Raw genomic sequence first — 15,712 nt, 5'->3', positions numbered from 1 at the left:
GGGGCGGCCTCAGGCCGGGCTGTAGGGGTAGGGGGGCTGGTTCCCCCTCGTTAGCACCTGATACGTTGACAGACTGAGATGTGTGGGGCGGTTTCCTGGGCCGCTATGCACGTTGTAAGGAGCTGATACCTGAAATATTTGGATTTTAACAGGAAGGTGCAGCTGAAAAGGTAAATTGAACTTGGCACCTGCAGCCCGAGGCCTGTGGCTGCTAAAAGTGCGAGGGAAGTGTATTTCAGTCGTTAAAAAGCTTGGAGATGTGTCGACTTGTGTGAGAGGAAAGTGAGGTAACATGAAGCCTTCTTGGCAGCTAAATAATTCTGCCTAAACTAAAATAATTCTGCTGTCTGTTTCAGCAAGTTATTTACGTTCCCACCTGGTGCTGTTGATAGTGGTGAGTCCTGTCCCCGCTCATACAGGTGAAGGTGTGTGGGAGCATCAAGGACTTCTCCTAAACGAGGTCCTGTGCACGTCAGTAGCCAGAGGCAGGGAACTGCCTCCCTCGTGCTCTTCTGTGACCCTGGCTGCTATTAATGATTGATGAAGTGCCACACCAGTTACTAACAGCCCAGAGGCTGTGCACCGTGGGGACGTTGCCTCTCTCCTCTGAACCACTGGTGGCATCAAGACTTTCTTCTAGCAGAAATGGTGCTGGTGTCCCTGCCCTTGTTTCCACAATGTAGAGGTCTTTGCATTGCTGGCTGTTTTCCACAGCTCCTAAGCCAATTATTTTTTAATGGCCACTTGTGCTGTGTATAAAAAATGTTTTTTTTTGTAGGACCCTTTTAGAAAGCACTGTTTTTTTATAAGCTCTACTAGAGACTCTGTCGCTCACAGGCTCTAACAAAGCAGAGAGACTGATAATCGAGTATGTCACTTGAAACAAAATGCCCCAGCAACAGTGAGAGTGGCATCCAGTTCTCACAAAATACTAGACCTTTGTTTGATGTAAACAGCAATAATTACAGTCTGCTCTCCTGTGTGAACTATAGCAGGAGTGTATTGTCACTTGCAGAATAGAAATTATGACCTGACCTCAATCCAAACAGCCTAATGCAAATATCTTAGCTTGGGTAGCTAGTTCTAAGCCAAACAAATTTTCACTGAGGCTAAAAAATAATATGTTTTAGCTTAGGTTTTCCCCATATAATCCCTGTTCTACTGACTGCCCTTTTAAAATGGGTGGAAGTAAGAAGGATTTTATTTCTTCTCCAGATGTGTTTCATATTGCAGTTTCAGGTGTGTCTACAGAGGCTTTAATACATAAAATTAATGAGATTATCCTTAATAAAATGGTGATTTGTTTATTTATTTTTGAGGCTGCTGGTTTATGGGTGACATTTTTCATTAAAAGAGCAAACTTAATTTAATATTAAACTTTTAATTATAGATTCAATTACCCCATATATTTAAGCATGTACATAACCCAAGCATATATATATAAGTTCTCTTGAAGGCATGGGCCCCTTGGAAATGCTGTGAGAAGTGCACTTCACTAATTACAGTTTTGCTAAGGTGCTGTCATCAATGTATTCCACATAGAAAAACACTTGTAAGGAATGGCTGAATCAGAATGCCACGTCATTATTTATGTCACATATATTTATACATTATGCTTGTGCCTTGCATCTCTTTTAATTAGATGTCTTTATGCCTGCTGTGGGTTGTAAGAATAGAAGGAGATCATGATCTGGGTGGCAGTTTCCTTAAATTCCTCATAGATGTTATACTGAAGTTCAAACTGCTTGTAAAAAACCGAAGTGACAGATGATTTTTAAAGGAATAAAGGCATTAAAAAATGAATATTGTTTCCAAGCAGGACTTTCAACACCCACTAAATGCCTCACATAGCACATACCTACCTAGTAGATGCCCAAGTACTTGAAAGGTCTCAGCTCCAAGTGTTGTGGAGACTGAGGACTTGATAATCCACTCTTGCAATCTTTCAGCTCACTTCAAGGCTCTCCAGGCAATTAACATGTTGGTTTTGTATTAACACAATCTCCTAATCAGCATCTCTGAAGTCTACATCAGTGTGATAAAGCCTCAAAGGGTTTGCTTGTTTTCCTGTGGATTTCATTATGTTAAATAACATACTGTTAGATGAAGTCTTATCTTCTAAATTTTAAACAAAAGTTGTTCTTTTTAGCCCATTGGACATTAATGGTGCTTTTGTAGAATGGATCTTCTTTACCAAACAAATGAGTATACACTAAAACTAGCAAAGTCCCACTTGCCTTAAAACAATGGAAAATGACACTTCTTTTTATAACTATTTTGTCTTTATAACTCTTAGTGTTCTGTTACAATACTTTATATTTAATGTTTTACATAAATCCCCATGTTCTGGACTCATATATTCTCATTATACTCAAATTTCATTTGAAAATTAATTTAAAACATTATAGCCCTTGGACACTTCTTGGGAAAAGAACTAAGTCTGCTGCACAGGTTAACCAGCCTGTACCAAGAAGGAAAAGGAAAACATTATTCAAGTTTTATTGGCTTAAAATCTTTTTCATTTTTGCAATTTTCCATTTCTTTGTGACTAGGTTCTTTATCTTAGTAAAGCTTGACAGCTGTGGCATTTTTAATAAAAAATCAGCATGTATCTTGGTAGCAGGAGAAAAGGAGAACTACATTTTTAATGCATTTCTGTATCTTTAAACAGGAGGGATCGTTTTACTTCAATGTTAATATCTACCTTGAGAAATGAACTAAGGAACTAACATCTCTTGTAACTGAGGCCTGTTTGATCAAGAGAAAAAAAAAAAAGCGGAGAAACCTCCAGAGATTGTTATGGATCCTGCTGGGGTTGTTTGGTGAGTGTTTTTTTAATAACAAAATAATATATCAAATAATATTTTAGTGAAAATGTATTTATCTTCAAAATGCTGATATTTTTTTCTTGCTGAATCTTCTCCATGATTTCCTGTCAGCCAGTTTCCTTCTCCCCCCATTCTTTTTCTGTGTCTCAGTTACAGTGTAACTGAAAGCCTGGTTTGTTTGTACAACGAAACCCGATTTCCCCAGATAATTTATTCTAGCAAATGGTGATGTCTGGCACTGCTAGAGAGAGCAAGACTTTGTGTTCTGGCTAACAGCAGGTACAAAGGGCGTGCGTGGCAGCCTTGTCATTGATTACACACTGAATGAGAGCTGTGTTTCTGTGGGCACCAGAGGCTGTAAGACCACTGGGGGACATCTGAGGAACTAATGTCTGCAAAGTATTTGGTAGATCACTCAGTGAACTGAGACATAGGTAAGCAGAAATACTCTTTAGCCAATCTGCAGAAATATTTGGGGCTGTGCTCTTTCTCTAGCACCTCCTGTGCTTGGAAGATCAGTTCTCATCATGGAATGAGAATTCCTTTGGCTGGAAAGAATTATTGCCTAGATGAAGGTCAAATAACAAGAAAGATGGAGATATAGTGTTACTGACAAATGCCTCTGGATCTCTGCCTTGCCTTTGCCATTATTTTGCACAGTATTGCTGAGCTTCAGAGTGTCTTTCACACACCTCCACATGGAATTGTAAAGTGAAGTCCATAAAGGAACAGACTGCATTGCTTCTACCAACTTAATACTAGAAATGTTTCCTTCCCATAACAATGACCTTTAAATGTTAACTGCCTAAGAAAATAACATTATCCTTTTTTTCAAAAAGGGGAAAATGCAATTCCCAGTGCTTGATTGTGTTACAGAATAGCCGTTTTGGTGCTGTGGGGCCCAATTCCTTGCATTAAGCTTACAACAGTGTAACACTTGATTAGAACGGGTTTATTCCTAATTTATGCCAATATGAAAGAAGGCCTTTAATTTTCCTACAAGCTATTTCTGTTATCAGTTTTTTAAAACTCACAGTCACATTAAATTAATTTCTAGCATATTGTTCTTAGAATTAGTGCAGAGGTGGTGTTACCTGTCATTTATACATATATACAAATAAAAATCACTACATTCTAGCAGACTTCTAGTTTCAACTTCTAAACTGACTAAGTCAGCTGTGCCTTTTGGGGTCTATAAGAATGAATCATTTTTATTATTTTTGCTCTCTTAGTAATTACAGAGTAGTATGCTGTCTCTGTTTTTTAATATTATGGTGCCTTTTTAATCCATGGTGCAACACCATTAACTTCCACGGAGTTACACTAGAAATTAATTTGTCCCCAGGAGGCTTTTCCAAATGTTCAGTTCTTTCCTTATGATTACCCTGAGGAACAGAGGAGAAGGCGGCAAGACAGAGGGTCCTTTGATAGGAGGAGTGTAGTTCAAAGCAAAGTCTTGTTTCTGCCATTCGTGGTGCTCCATGTGTTACTCATTTGAGGTGGAGGTGGGTTAGTCCCTGTGAGGCACACACACTGTGGCTGAAGGGCAGGCAGAAGTTTTTACATAGCACATCTGGCGCACAGGTCATGTTCTTTCCCAGATGTAGGTATTGTATAAACGGGGGAAAAAAAACAAGAAGAAAAAGAAAAAAAAAAACAGTTGGAGAAATATTCAGATACTTAAAGCAAACAACTGTGAAACTCCTTAAAAGTCAGAAACCAAACTCTAAGATATCAAACTCATCATAGCTGTCAGGCTATCTGAGCTCCAACTCAGATGCTCTTTAGGTGTCAAGTAATCCTGCAAGTAGGGATGTATGAATCAGTGTTACCATGGTTTGCCTATTGAAAATTAGTTGTGAAATATAAAGGAAGTACTTGCAGAAGTTTCTAGGACTAGATTTTCTTCATACTCATTTTTCTTTTGTAGTTGGATATTTCATTTTCGTTTGGGCTCATTTCTTGTGTCCATATCCAGTCTAAAACATTCAAGTCTGTTCCAGTCTGGAAAGACTAACTTATAAGTTAGATACAAATTAGTAGCACCTAGCTGAGTTTAGAAGGGGAATTTAGAGAATTTCCTCTTGGCTGTCAGGGAGCAGGGAGGGACAAGGAGCTGACAGCATGGCTGGTGGGTAGAGGGGCCCCAAGCAGAGCTGGCCATGATGACAGCTGAGAGAGCTCAGAGGGCCAGACAGTTCATGGAGACAAGACAAGTACAAGACAAGTCCAAGGCAAGTCAGAAATTCAGTCTGTGAGTCCCTGCTCAAATCAACAGGGTCCATGGCGAGGCACAGCCATACCACAGCTGGATCTGAAGCCCAGCACAGCTACAGCAATGCTGGGCAGGGACCAAGGGCCCAGGACTGAGCTTACATGAGCCCCTGTGCCTGGGGCAGGGGTGTGGGGGAGGCCCAGGAGGCCAGTCGTGGCAGTTAGGGTCTGTCAGCGCATTCAAGGCCCTCACATGCACATCTGTTAACAATTTCTGTTATGTTTAAATCAGAAACTCAGATCCTTGCAAAACCTAGGATCTAGCAGAAGGAAATGGTTATGCCTTTTTAGCAAATGTGTAGCATTTCTCCTGGGTAGTTTATACAGTTTGTGCATTGTGTGCCAGTCAGTTGCCTCAGGTACAAATATTCAATCTCTAAAGAGGACACCTATGTTTCCCATTTTACTCCCAGAGTCTCCCTCCTCTGGATGGTTACATTCCCCAGGCACTGGAACATTGCCCTGAGGCTCCACATGTGGGACTCCTGTACCATCCCTCTCTGAGGTGCAGGTTTGAAATCTGCTTTTGCCACCAGCCCTGCAAATAGATGAGCAATGGGACCCCTGTCCTGCTTACATGTGTCAAAGCCACTGTGGATGTGTAAGCATGAGCTCAGGTTCTGCTAAAGGCAATGAAATACAGTGGTGTTTCAGTGCTTTGTTCCCTCTCAAGGCCTACAACAGTGGAAGTGGTCCAAGTAATGCTTCCTCCATTAGATACTAAACATGGCCCTCCCCAGATGGCTTTACCAAGATGCTGTTAGTTAGCACAGGAATCTGTCTATCTTCTTTCTCTTCTCTGCATGTTAGGAGAGTTCTTGAATGTTCTCTGCAGTTCCTCTTGAGGTTAAGGGCCATTAGAGAAAGAAAGGGCTGAAGTACAAACCAACTTTGTACTGCTTCAGTTTTGGAGTGTCTTCTTAATCTGAAGTAATTTTTTTAAAAGTTGTAAACCAGAGTTTTCCCAAGATACCAATTTGTATTAAGCCCACACTGTGCTAAAGTGAAATAAGGTATATGTGAATTAGCTGAGCTGCAAAGAAACCTGCAGGATTTTGCAAAGCTGGGCTGAACAATCTCCTCCTTGTTCTGACATGCACCCCACTGTGCACCTTTGTGTTGTCCCTTGCCCTGCACAAAATCTGGAAACTCTTTGGGCAGAGGCTATAATTGCATTTTATGTTTGTGTTGTGCTGGGGCTGATTCTTGTCTGGAGGTCTAGGTCACCACTACTCCTAGCAGTAATAACTCTCCCTCCTGTTACTAAATCAGGATGGCAGATCATTCTTTCCAGCAGACAAGGGTTCCTAATCTTTCAGGAGATTATGCTGTAGCTGCCACCCCTCTGTGTCCCCTCTTGCCCTCTCCAAGACCTCTGCCTCAGATGTCAAGGCACAGTGTCCTTGTCTGCCCCAGTGCTGCTTTAATTCTTCTCCGTCTCTACCCTGAACTCCTGTAGCAGTTTCCTTTCCTGGAACCTTTCTACAATGACGCTGTTCCTGTGCCCTGCTCACCCTTTCAATTTCAGGTCTCTCTCTTTACCACTTTCTTGAAGTGTGGCTGTTTTTTTATCATCCCTGCACTGCCTGCAGAAGCTGTGTTGTGGTGGCAACCAGCTGCTTAGTGTGCTAAGGTTCAGCTGAACGCTGCTTTCTAACATTGGTTGGGAGCCAGTGCAGAACATGCTGACTACTGAACAGTGTCTAAACTTAAAAAATATAGAGATGTTATCTTGGAAAATGCAAAGTTCTGATGGAGGCTTATTAAAAACAAGCTCAGAAAATCCCACAGATAAATTAAAACAACACAGAAATTTCTGGTGATACCTTGGATGTAATTGTTTCATACTGTGCTGTGGCTGCTTATTTAAAGAATAATTCATAGTTTTTTTCTTGGTCTTAAATGCTGGTGTGAAGGTATCACGAACTTCCTGAGTTAAAACTTTAATTAAAAAGCAAATGTTAATCTTCAAGCAGTAGCATTTGCAGTGTATTGCAAGATAAGACTTCGCCAACCTGAAAAACTAAGCAAGATTCTAATTACATCAGGGAAGAAAATTATGAACTAGATCTATGTTTTATTTAAGGATGGCAGTTACATAAGATATCAAAGATCTCACAGTTGCTATCTGATGGGAAATACTGCTGCCAGATCTCACAGGTTATTTCCAGGGAGAGAGATCCCTGTTCCACTAGTTCCAGGTGCTGTTGTGATTTCAGCAGGGTCAGGACTTTGCTGTGTCTCTCTGTTCAACTCGGAAGTCACGCTGGTCCTGTTGAAAGATGATCCAGTAAAGAAGCAATGTGTCAGCCTGGTATGAGGAAACACTGTACTGCAAGTGCTGCCATCTTTCCAGTGAGGCACAAATACAAAGTCCTGACTATTTATGGTTATTAAAGGTCCTGATGCACCTTTTGAAAAGTAAGGCTCTTAATCACCGTGTGCTGGCCAAAACCTCTTTTCGGTGATGCTGCTCTGGCTGTCAGCACTTCCTGTATTGTACCAGATGGAGATAGTGTTGTCCATGGCATCCTGTTCCAAACTACGTGCTGGGCTCCTCTCTGTTTTGGAACAGCTGATATTTTCCAGAAACAACCTTGCTGCAATGGTGTGCAAAGCGATCTCTATATATCGCTCACTCATCTCACAGGAATGGAATGAGGATTAATAAATGATAACCAAATCACGATCCCAGTGAAGTAAAAAGAAGTGTTTTTTCCACTGGCATCAGGCTTCTGTGTGGAGAAGATTAGCTGCTTGTCACAACAGGCATCGTTGTGCATGAGGAAATTTGGGTTCATTGAGTATGGCTTTAAGCATGTGGTGTTGGTTGGTTGGCTGGCACTTGTGGCTTTGCATGTCCTATGCATTCAGAACATGCTTGGTTGCACTTTCTGGACTGGCCTGTGCTCTTTTCCCAGTGCAGCTACTGGAATAGCATTGTATCCCAGAAGCCATGTTCTTAAAACTATCGAAAATTCAGCTTTAAATATTGGATGAAAGTTGAATACTGAGTAACAATAGCTGAAGGTTACTGTCTTTGACCAAATGTTGTTTTTTCTGGGCAAAAAAACCAGAGAATCTGAAAAAGAGCAACTCTGGCTAGATTTCCTAGGACACCACAAAATATTTCCTCTTAGATCATCTGTCACATGCCACTTACGATATCACATTTCAAATTGTAAATCAATTTACAAGCTGACAAGTGATACCACTGAAAAATATTTTTGCAGGTTCCCCTAACTTCTTCCATGCAAATATAAAAATAGTACATCACTTGTGCAAATATAGAAGAAAGTCATGGACTATTTTGGGAAAAGCACACTCACTAGGTGAACATAGAGGGAATATTCAGTCATCCACTGAAGAGCATAAGAACAGTAATAAATATCATTAAAGGCGAGTATGGATGAAGATTAGCCTATTCCTGCAGGAAAACTATCAAATTAAACTTAGAAAAATGTTGATACATTTACAACATAAATCATGTGCTCTTCTGCAAATGATCAGTAAATGAAAAATAGAGGATATGGGTCATCTGTACTTTACAGTGTTGTCTTCATTTTCTCAAGTATATAGAAAAGGTCTTGGTGTGTGTATATAGTATTTCTCTATTGGCTAAAGACTAATTTAAAATAAAACATGGCTCAAAGCTTTTCTGGAAGTTTTAAGTGTTCTGCTCTACCTTCCACCAAGTCCCATGGAGTTAACCTGAATTCCACAACTGCATGCTTGGCATCATCTCCCATGGTAGTGCACTGTGATCCTTCCCCTGGCTCCAAAGCCCTAACTGAACTATGGTTGAAAAGGTTAATATTATATTAATGCACTGCTGCTGCTGCTTGCTATCCTGTCCTTACTTCTTCAAAACTCAGGTAAGCACTCTGGATCTACAGAGTGCTCTTCCAGCTGCTTGAGCTGCAAACATATCCCTTTTACTCTCCCCACCCCCATATTTGCAAGTGACTAAAAATGTTTATCTGATTTTTCAAGAAATACGGATTTTATACACCCTCCAAGGACTGTGAATTTTCTCCAGAAAGGTAGAACCTGTGTTTACCATCAGATAGGAGCAGTTTTGCATCTTCTGTTAAATAGAATTACACAAGATTGGTTTTAAGAGTGTTGACAGTAAATGCCTTCTGAGAAGCAAAATAATGGAGCTGAAAAAGTCTGATTGTGTTTGTTTAACTGATTGGTAGTGTTTATGTATTCTGTCATCCAAGTATTGTTGCAGAGGAGTTATATTAGGTAGAATTAAGAATGCAGAAACTCTCTTTGAGCTACTTTTCTCCAGGGAAGACATGCATCCCAGCTTGCCACCAGATTCTTCTAAAATGTACTTCCTCACCCTGACATCTTTGTGGGAGCTGTATTCTCATTGTTCTTTTGTCAAATAACAGATTTTAATTACCAGTGTAGTCAAAAGAGAAGAAATTCTGCGTGATTTGTGGCCTTCTGGCTTCACTTTTATTATTGATTAATTATTGTTTAGCAGGACCTAGACATAAGGACTGGTATAAGTCAAGATCTTTAGCTTTGTTTCAAAGTGTTATAAATGAAGTTCTGTATAATTTTTTAGTTTGATTTTTTCTAATGCATTTTGTAAGCATAAAAATATTTGCTTGCTGGTGGTGATAGTGTCCTTCACAAATGGAAGTTATTCCCTGTCTGTGAAAGACACCCATAGCTGGGCACTTGCAGCTTCGTATCTCTGAGCTAGGTCTTGCCTCCCTGAACTCAAGGTATTTTCCACAACTGGAGGGGAGAAATCGTGTGCTGATGTGCTACTCCTGTCCAGATGAGCCTTAGTGAGAGCTTTGGGGTGCTCACGACTATACCTCAACCATCAGTTTTTATAAATAGGCTTGAAATTCTATGTGGCTCCCTTCTCACCTGGCACTCTCTCTGTACTGCTCAGTCCTTTGGGAAATTCATCCAGACAAAGGATCCAGATACCTCTGTCCACAGGGAAAAGTATAAGCCTCTATCAAGCTGTTGGGCATTCATGGAAATGAATCAGACCTCTGGTGTACCCTTGGAAATGTCTTCATTTTCCAGTCAGGCAAACAAGAAGCTGATTAAGGGGCAAAGTCCACCTGTGAGTCAGTTGTAAAGAAATACAAGGAGTGATGTGTTTTGCACCAGTCTAAAGTATGAATTCCTAGAAGCAGCCAAGGCAAGCTGTTCTGGAGAACTAAAATGCTCTAAAAGATCTGTCTCCAGCCTCTCTTCCTCTGTCCTATTTTATATGGGAGAACAGGCTGCAAAAGAAATACATTTTTCATTACATCCCCTAGGAACATACCACACTGCTTTTTCATCCTTTCCTGTGGGTCCCAGTGCTCTGCCCTCCCTTTTCTTCTGCCATACCTCTCCACACACATCCCTGACTACACTCTGACCTTGCACCCACCCCTGCAAAAAAGTCAGGTGCAGGACAGCAAAATTCCATTGTGCTTATGCTGCTCAAGCTGGCCTTGGTCTCATAGGCAGGATTAGTTCTAGAGGTGACACAGGACCCTAGCAGAATCCCAGGCTCAACAACAGCCCCCTTGGAGGCCAGACCCCCTTTCTGCTGCAGGGTAGCTGGCTGTGATGAGCCTGGGGGGATCTTCTCCAGCTCCCCTCTTTCCTGTCCCCTCAGCCCCTATGGCACCACGACCAGCTTGCTGACCTGCACCCACAGCAGACATTGTTCAGCCACCACAGAGCCCAACGCAGCCAGTACAGCAGAATGGAGTCATTAAAAGGCAGCATTTAAAATGCCAGTCCTTGGTTGCTTGGAAATGTAATCCAACTTCAGTATTATTTTTCAAGCTTAGATTTTTTGAATCCAAAATTCCATGTGATGGAAGAGATGGGTATTTAAACAGATGTCTGCAAGTTCTTTAAAAAATAGAGGTTGAGTTACAGATGGTAGAAAGGGCCTGAGAATTAAAAACTCCTAAGCTACAAGAAAATTTACATGTGAGCAAAATGATTTGCTGAAATGAATGGTTGTGCAATTCTGTGCGTTTGAAGATTAAGATTCTTTTACAAAAAATGTGAATATCTTTTCACTTCCATATTATCAGCTCCTCTACTAGTAGCCTTGGCTGTTACCATCATCATCACAGCCAAGTTGCAGTACAAGGGTCCTTGTTTCTAACAGATGAAACATGTAGTTCTTTCCTTCTCCCATCTCTTGTACAATTTGGCCTGCCAGGACCAAAAATTTTGGTCTGAATTAGTTAAAAAAAGAAAACTAATCTACCCCATCCGCATAACCAGTGCCTGATTGCTCTAGCTTCCATTTTATAAATCACAAATAACTGGAATTTTGTGCTGTAAGCTTGGAAGGAAACCAGAGGCCTCATCTGCACTCATGCATGATACAATTTTTTTTCTTCTTTTCGGTGTTTAAAAACGAAAATGATCAAAATAAACTTTAAGTAAAAAAGCTGACAACTTCTAAAGTGACATATGAAATGCAAAGTGCTGTATATTGGAAGGGAAAAACTGCATTTGGTGCAGTTTTGGGGAGTAATTCTGGATCCAACTCATCAGCTGGGAGCCCTGTGCATTGCTGGGAGTAGCTTTATGAATATCTCCACTCATGCATATGTGCTCAAAAATAAAAAAGCAGTGTTGGGATGTATATGAGGCAAGTAGAGAGACTCAAATCCAAGCTGTAAGAAGACTTATATGCAGTGCTCCTCACCTACCCTGCAAATTAGCATTGTTTCAGATAAGAGCTGCAAGACGCATTAGGTGCATAAAAAAGCTGTGATGTGAAGAGTGACCAACCCTATTTACTTTACAATGGAGTGGACATAATCAAAGTGTCTACCTCAATGTAAATATTAAGAATTGTGAGTATCTGTTTTATCTATCTTACCTTGTAAGTACAAAGAAACAGGTCTGTTAAAGGCAACAAGGTTTGTTTCAACTATGGGACTACCTTTATAAATGTTCAGCTTCAGTGTGCATTCCAGGATGTGTACCAGGATGGATTTCTAGTAGACAAAAACTGGAGGATGCCTAGAGGATCTGTCCCAAATTGTTTATTAATACTGGCACATGCTCCCTCACTACTCTAATTCCAAATATTATTAGAAATCAGTCAGCCTCTTACAATTTTGCAGCCTTCAACACTGTACTGGGTATTTACATTCAGGGCTGGGAGACCTGTAGTGGCTGGTAGGACATTATTCTGGTTTTGCTGGCTTTCTTTAGGTACCTATGTTTTTAATCTCTAAAATCTTACTTAATAGTATTTTTTGTTAGCTGTGTATTTGTCTTCATTGAGATGGCAGCATATGCCACAGTGTGACAATGACAACTCCTTTCATTTACATAAAAATCTGCTTCAAACTGATATTTGCATATTTTACAGGACAACTTTTTGAAAGGGAAGTAGCACTCTTATGTACCTTCTACTACACCACTTAGACATGGTGCTTCCTGGCACTAGGTAATTATACATAGAAGAATAAACTGCAAAGAATAATAAAAGAATGTTCAACCTACTCTTTTAAAGATGATTGACAAAACGCTTTTAAAAACAGGCTGCTTCTTTTTCACTTACAGAGAGACAGAAAGTAGTCCTAAGTGATTGTTCTTTGATTATTTCTGGAGAAGAATGGAGAACTGTTTTTACCTTAGAAACCACATGAATGTCAGCTTTGGGGGATTTTCTGTCTTGCTGAAGGACTTGTTGAAGGTCTCAGATGTTTATTGTTAGTCCTGACATTTTAATTGAAAGGACAGGAGTATTTTCTTTTTTTTAAAACAAATAGATCCTTTTTCCAAATTGTTTATTAGATACTGGATTAAGTAGGTTTTAACAACAAAAAACATAAATCAGAGTGTTTTCAACAGTGTGCCTTAAAATCCTTTATTTTCTCAGTTGCTCATCTTTAAAATTTCATATCCAGTGATATTATAATTACATTAATTCTCCATTCATTGGGGGATTTTGAAAACTAATTCTCTGTTTCAAATGTAAAAATCAAGAATTCCCCAAAGGCTTATTCAGTTAAACTTCTGGATAACATTTAAAGATTGAAAGTGCTTGAGAGAGACAGAGAGAAAAAAGAAGAAGGACATAGAGCAGTTTTGTTGGAGTAAAAAAAATTCAAATTTCTTCAGTCTAGTTGGGGGAAAAAAAAAAAGAATATCACAGTACTGAATATTTTATTTAGTACTATCTGCCATGGGAAATAGGGAGAAGACTCTTTTGAAGTATAATAGTTGAAAAAGACTGAACAGCAGGTTTTCTGAAATAAAATTACATCTAAAATAAAATAGAGTGGCAAAAGAGGACAATAGTGAAAGCCAAACAAAAGGAGAGAACAGAAAAACCAAGAGAGAGGAAGAGACCGGTGAACTCTTGGATTTTTAGAATGCAGACTGGGGACATACTCATGATGGCTAGATCAGTTTTCTGAAAAGGGTATTCTCCCTGTATCTAGGAATCAAAAAATTATATCTTTAGGAGGCCTGTGGGAATAGGAGAAATTTCTCATCTAAAGAAGTTACATCCATTTACAGAATGTGGATATTTTTATTGCTCAGCTGGAATCATACTGTGGGATCCTGTGCCTTCAGTATTTTGAGTCTTCCTGAACTGTGCCACAGGGATAAGAGCACACTGGTGAATACTAAATGAGGGCTGAATTGCCATCATCTGCACATCCTGCAGCAAAGCCATGTCGGAAGTGAAATACCATGTCACAAATGAAAGAACTGATTGATTTTGATTGTATATTTATAGTTCTCATTTATAGAGAGCCCAAAATACCTTAAAAAATGGAATACTAAGTTATACTAAAATAATGTGGATCAATGGCAACTATACACAAACTAGGACTCCCTGTGATGGCAGAGGATTTCAACATGGAACTGTCTGTAGAGCAATGGCTTCATTCAATATTGATAATGTTAAATAGTTTGCATGAGATCTGGCCTCATTCAAATCCACAAGACTTTTACCACTGACTTAAACTAAGGATGGGAATTCATCCTCTTTTTGACAGAGATAGGAGGACAGCACCCATGTGCCACCTCTCCAAAAGAGGAATATCTCATCCATCTGGAAGAACAGAGGGAATTTCAGATGAAGGGAGTGCACCCAAATATGAGCAGAATACTAGGTCAACTCAATGTCTGCCAGACCAGATGTCTCAAGGTGCTTGAGAAATGGGACAACAACTGTCTCTTCTAGAAGGCAGCTCAGCCTATAAAAGCCTAAACCAAATGGGAAGACCTTATGAACAAAAACAATATATAAAATTTTGTATAATGCAAATTTCTCAGCCAGTTATGCTCTCACAAGCTTAAGCTTTTTTTTTTTTTATAATTGGGATGAAAATATGCTCTTAAATGCAAGGCTGGAAAAGATTAAAACACTAGAAAATGCTAAGGCAACTGCAGTTTCAATTGCCAGTTTTCTTCACCATATGACACGTAGCAAGTGCATTACCCCATTTTGATCCAATTCCATTAGATATTTGTAAGTTACTTACAGCACTGGTTCATGAAACACAGCTTTCAGATACTCAACCAATGTGAGCTAATTAATTGGAGAGAACTAAGATAACTCCTCTCTGCTGAATGGAGTATGTAATTTAACAACATTAAGTAAATGGTGTAAAACAGTGTGATAAAATAATCTGGTTTATGATTACTTTTTTCCACAAGATGGCCAGGCTGCTATTTTTTCCCCTTGGATAATATTCCCCTCTCACTGTTTCCCCAAGAAGAGAGAAATGACCATATCAAAGCAATATTCCAGGCTGCAGCCCATTGTGAACATGAAAAGATTGCCACTTTTGCTGTGACTATCCCAGAGGAAATTGAACTTTTCAGTTCCATTTCAGCTGGCAGAATGGGAAGTCTTTAGGTATCAGTGGTTAGGTAAGGAGTTAAGTCTCCTTCAACATTCACAGTAACCATCTGACTACGGTAAAGACAGCAGGTTATGTTGGAGTGGTGTCATTCCACAGCCTTTTGAAAATGTCTGTGCAATTCACCCTGCTGTTTTCCCCACAGCATGGACTTGATTTGAGTGTATGAGATCGAAATTCCATGTTGGCATTCCATACAACAGGAAATAGTTGTCTGTCTGAGTGGGAGACACTTACATTCTCTGTAGCTGGAAGGTGTTAGGTTGATGGTTAAGTTTTCCTTTGAGGGTTCCCATGAGGTCCCCAGGTAATTCTGGGGACAACTCCCGTTATTGCACACAAAGTTAAATCAAGCAACCATTAAGCCTTTCCAACAACTTCTAAGCTTTCTTTGAAAGAAAGGATAAATCAACATGAGATTTAAAAAAAAAAAATAAATCACTCTCGATGGCAGAGTATTAATTATAACTTGGTGTGGGAGAAGTTTAAATCCTCTCGTATGTGTGAACTGGGCGTCTTCAAAAGAATAAATGTGTCTGTGTTGCACAGTCCTATGAATACCCGACTGAGCAGGTCCATGGCTTTCTCATGGATTTGCATCCTGTCCTTGCCGAGCAGATGTCAGTGTCACCCTCATGGCTGGGCTGCCAGAAAACAGCTCTTCCACACCAGTGCGGTTTTCCTTCCGTCAGAGGATTCATCCCTCTATTTTCATGAAAC

Source organism: Chaetura pelagica, unplaced genomic scaffold, assembly GCF_000747805.2.
Source record: "Chaetura pelagica isolate M959 unplaced genomic scaffold, ChaPel_1.0 scaffold222, whole genome shotgun sequence".
Classification (NCBI taxonomy): Eukaryota; Metazoa; Chordata; class Aves; order Apodiformes; family Apodidae; genus Chaetura; species Chaetura pelagica.
The sequence above is the reverse complement of the archived record's forward strand: the minus strand, read 5'-3'. Positions refer to the sequence as shown.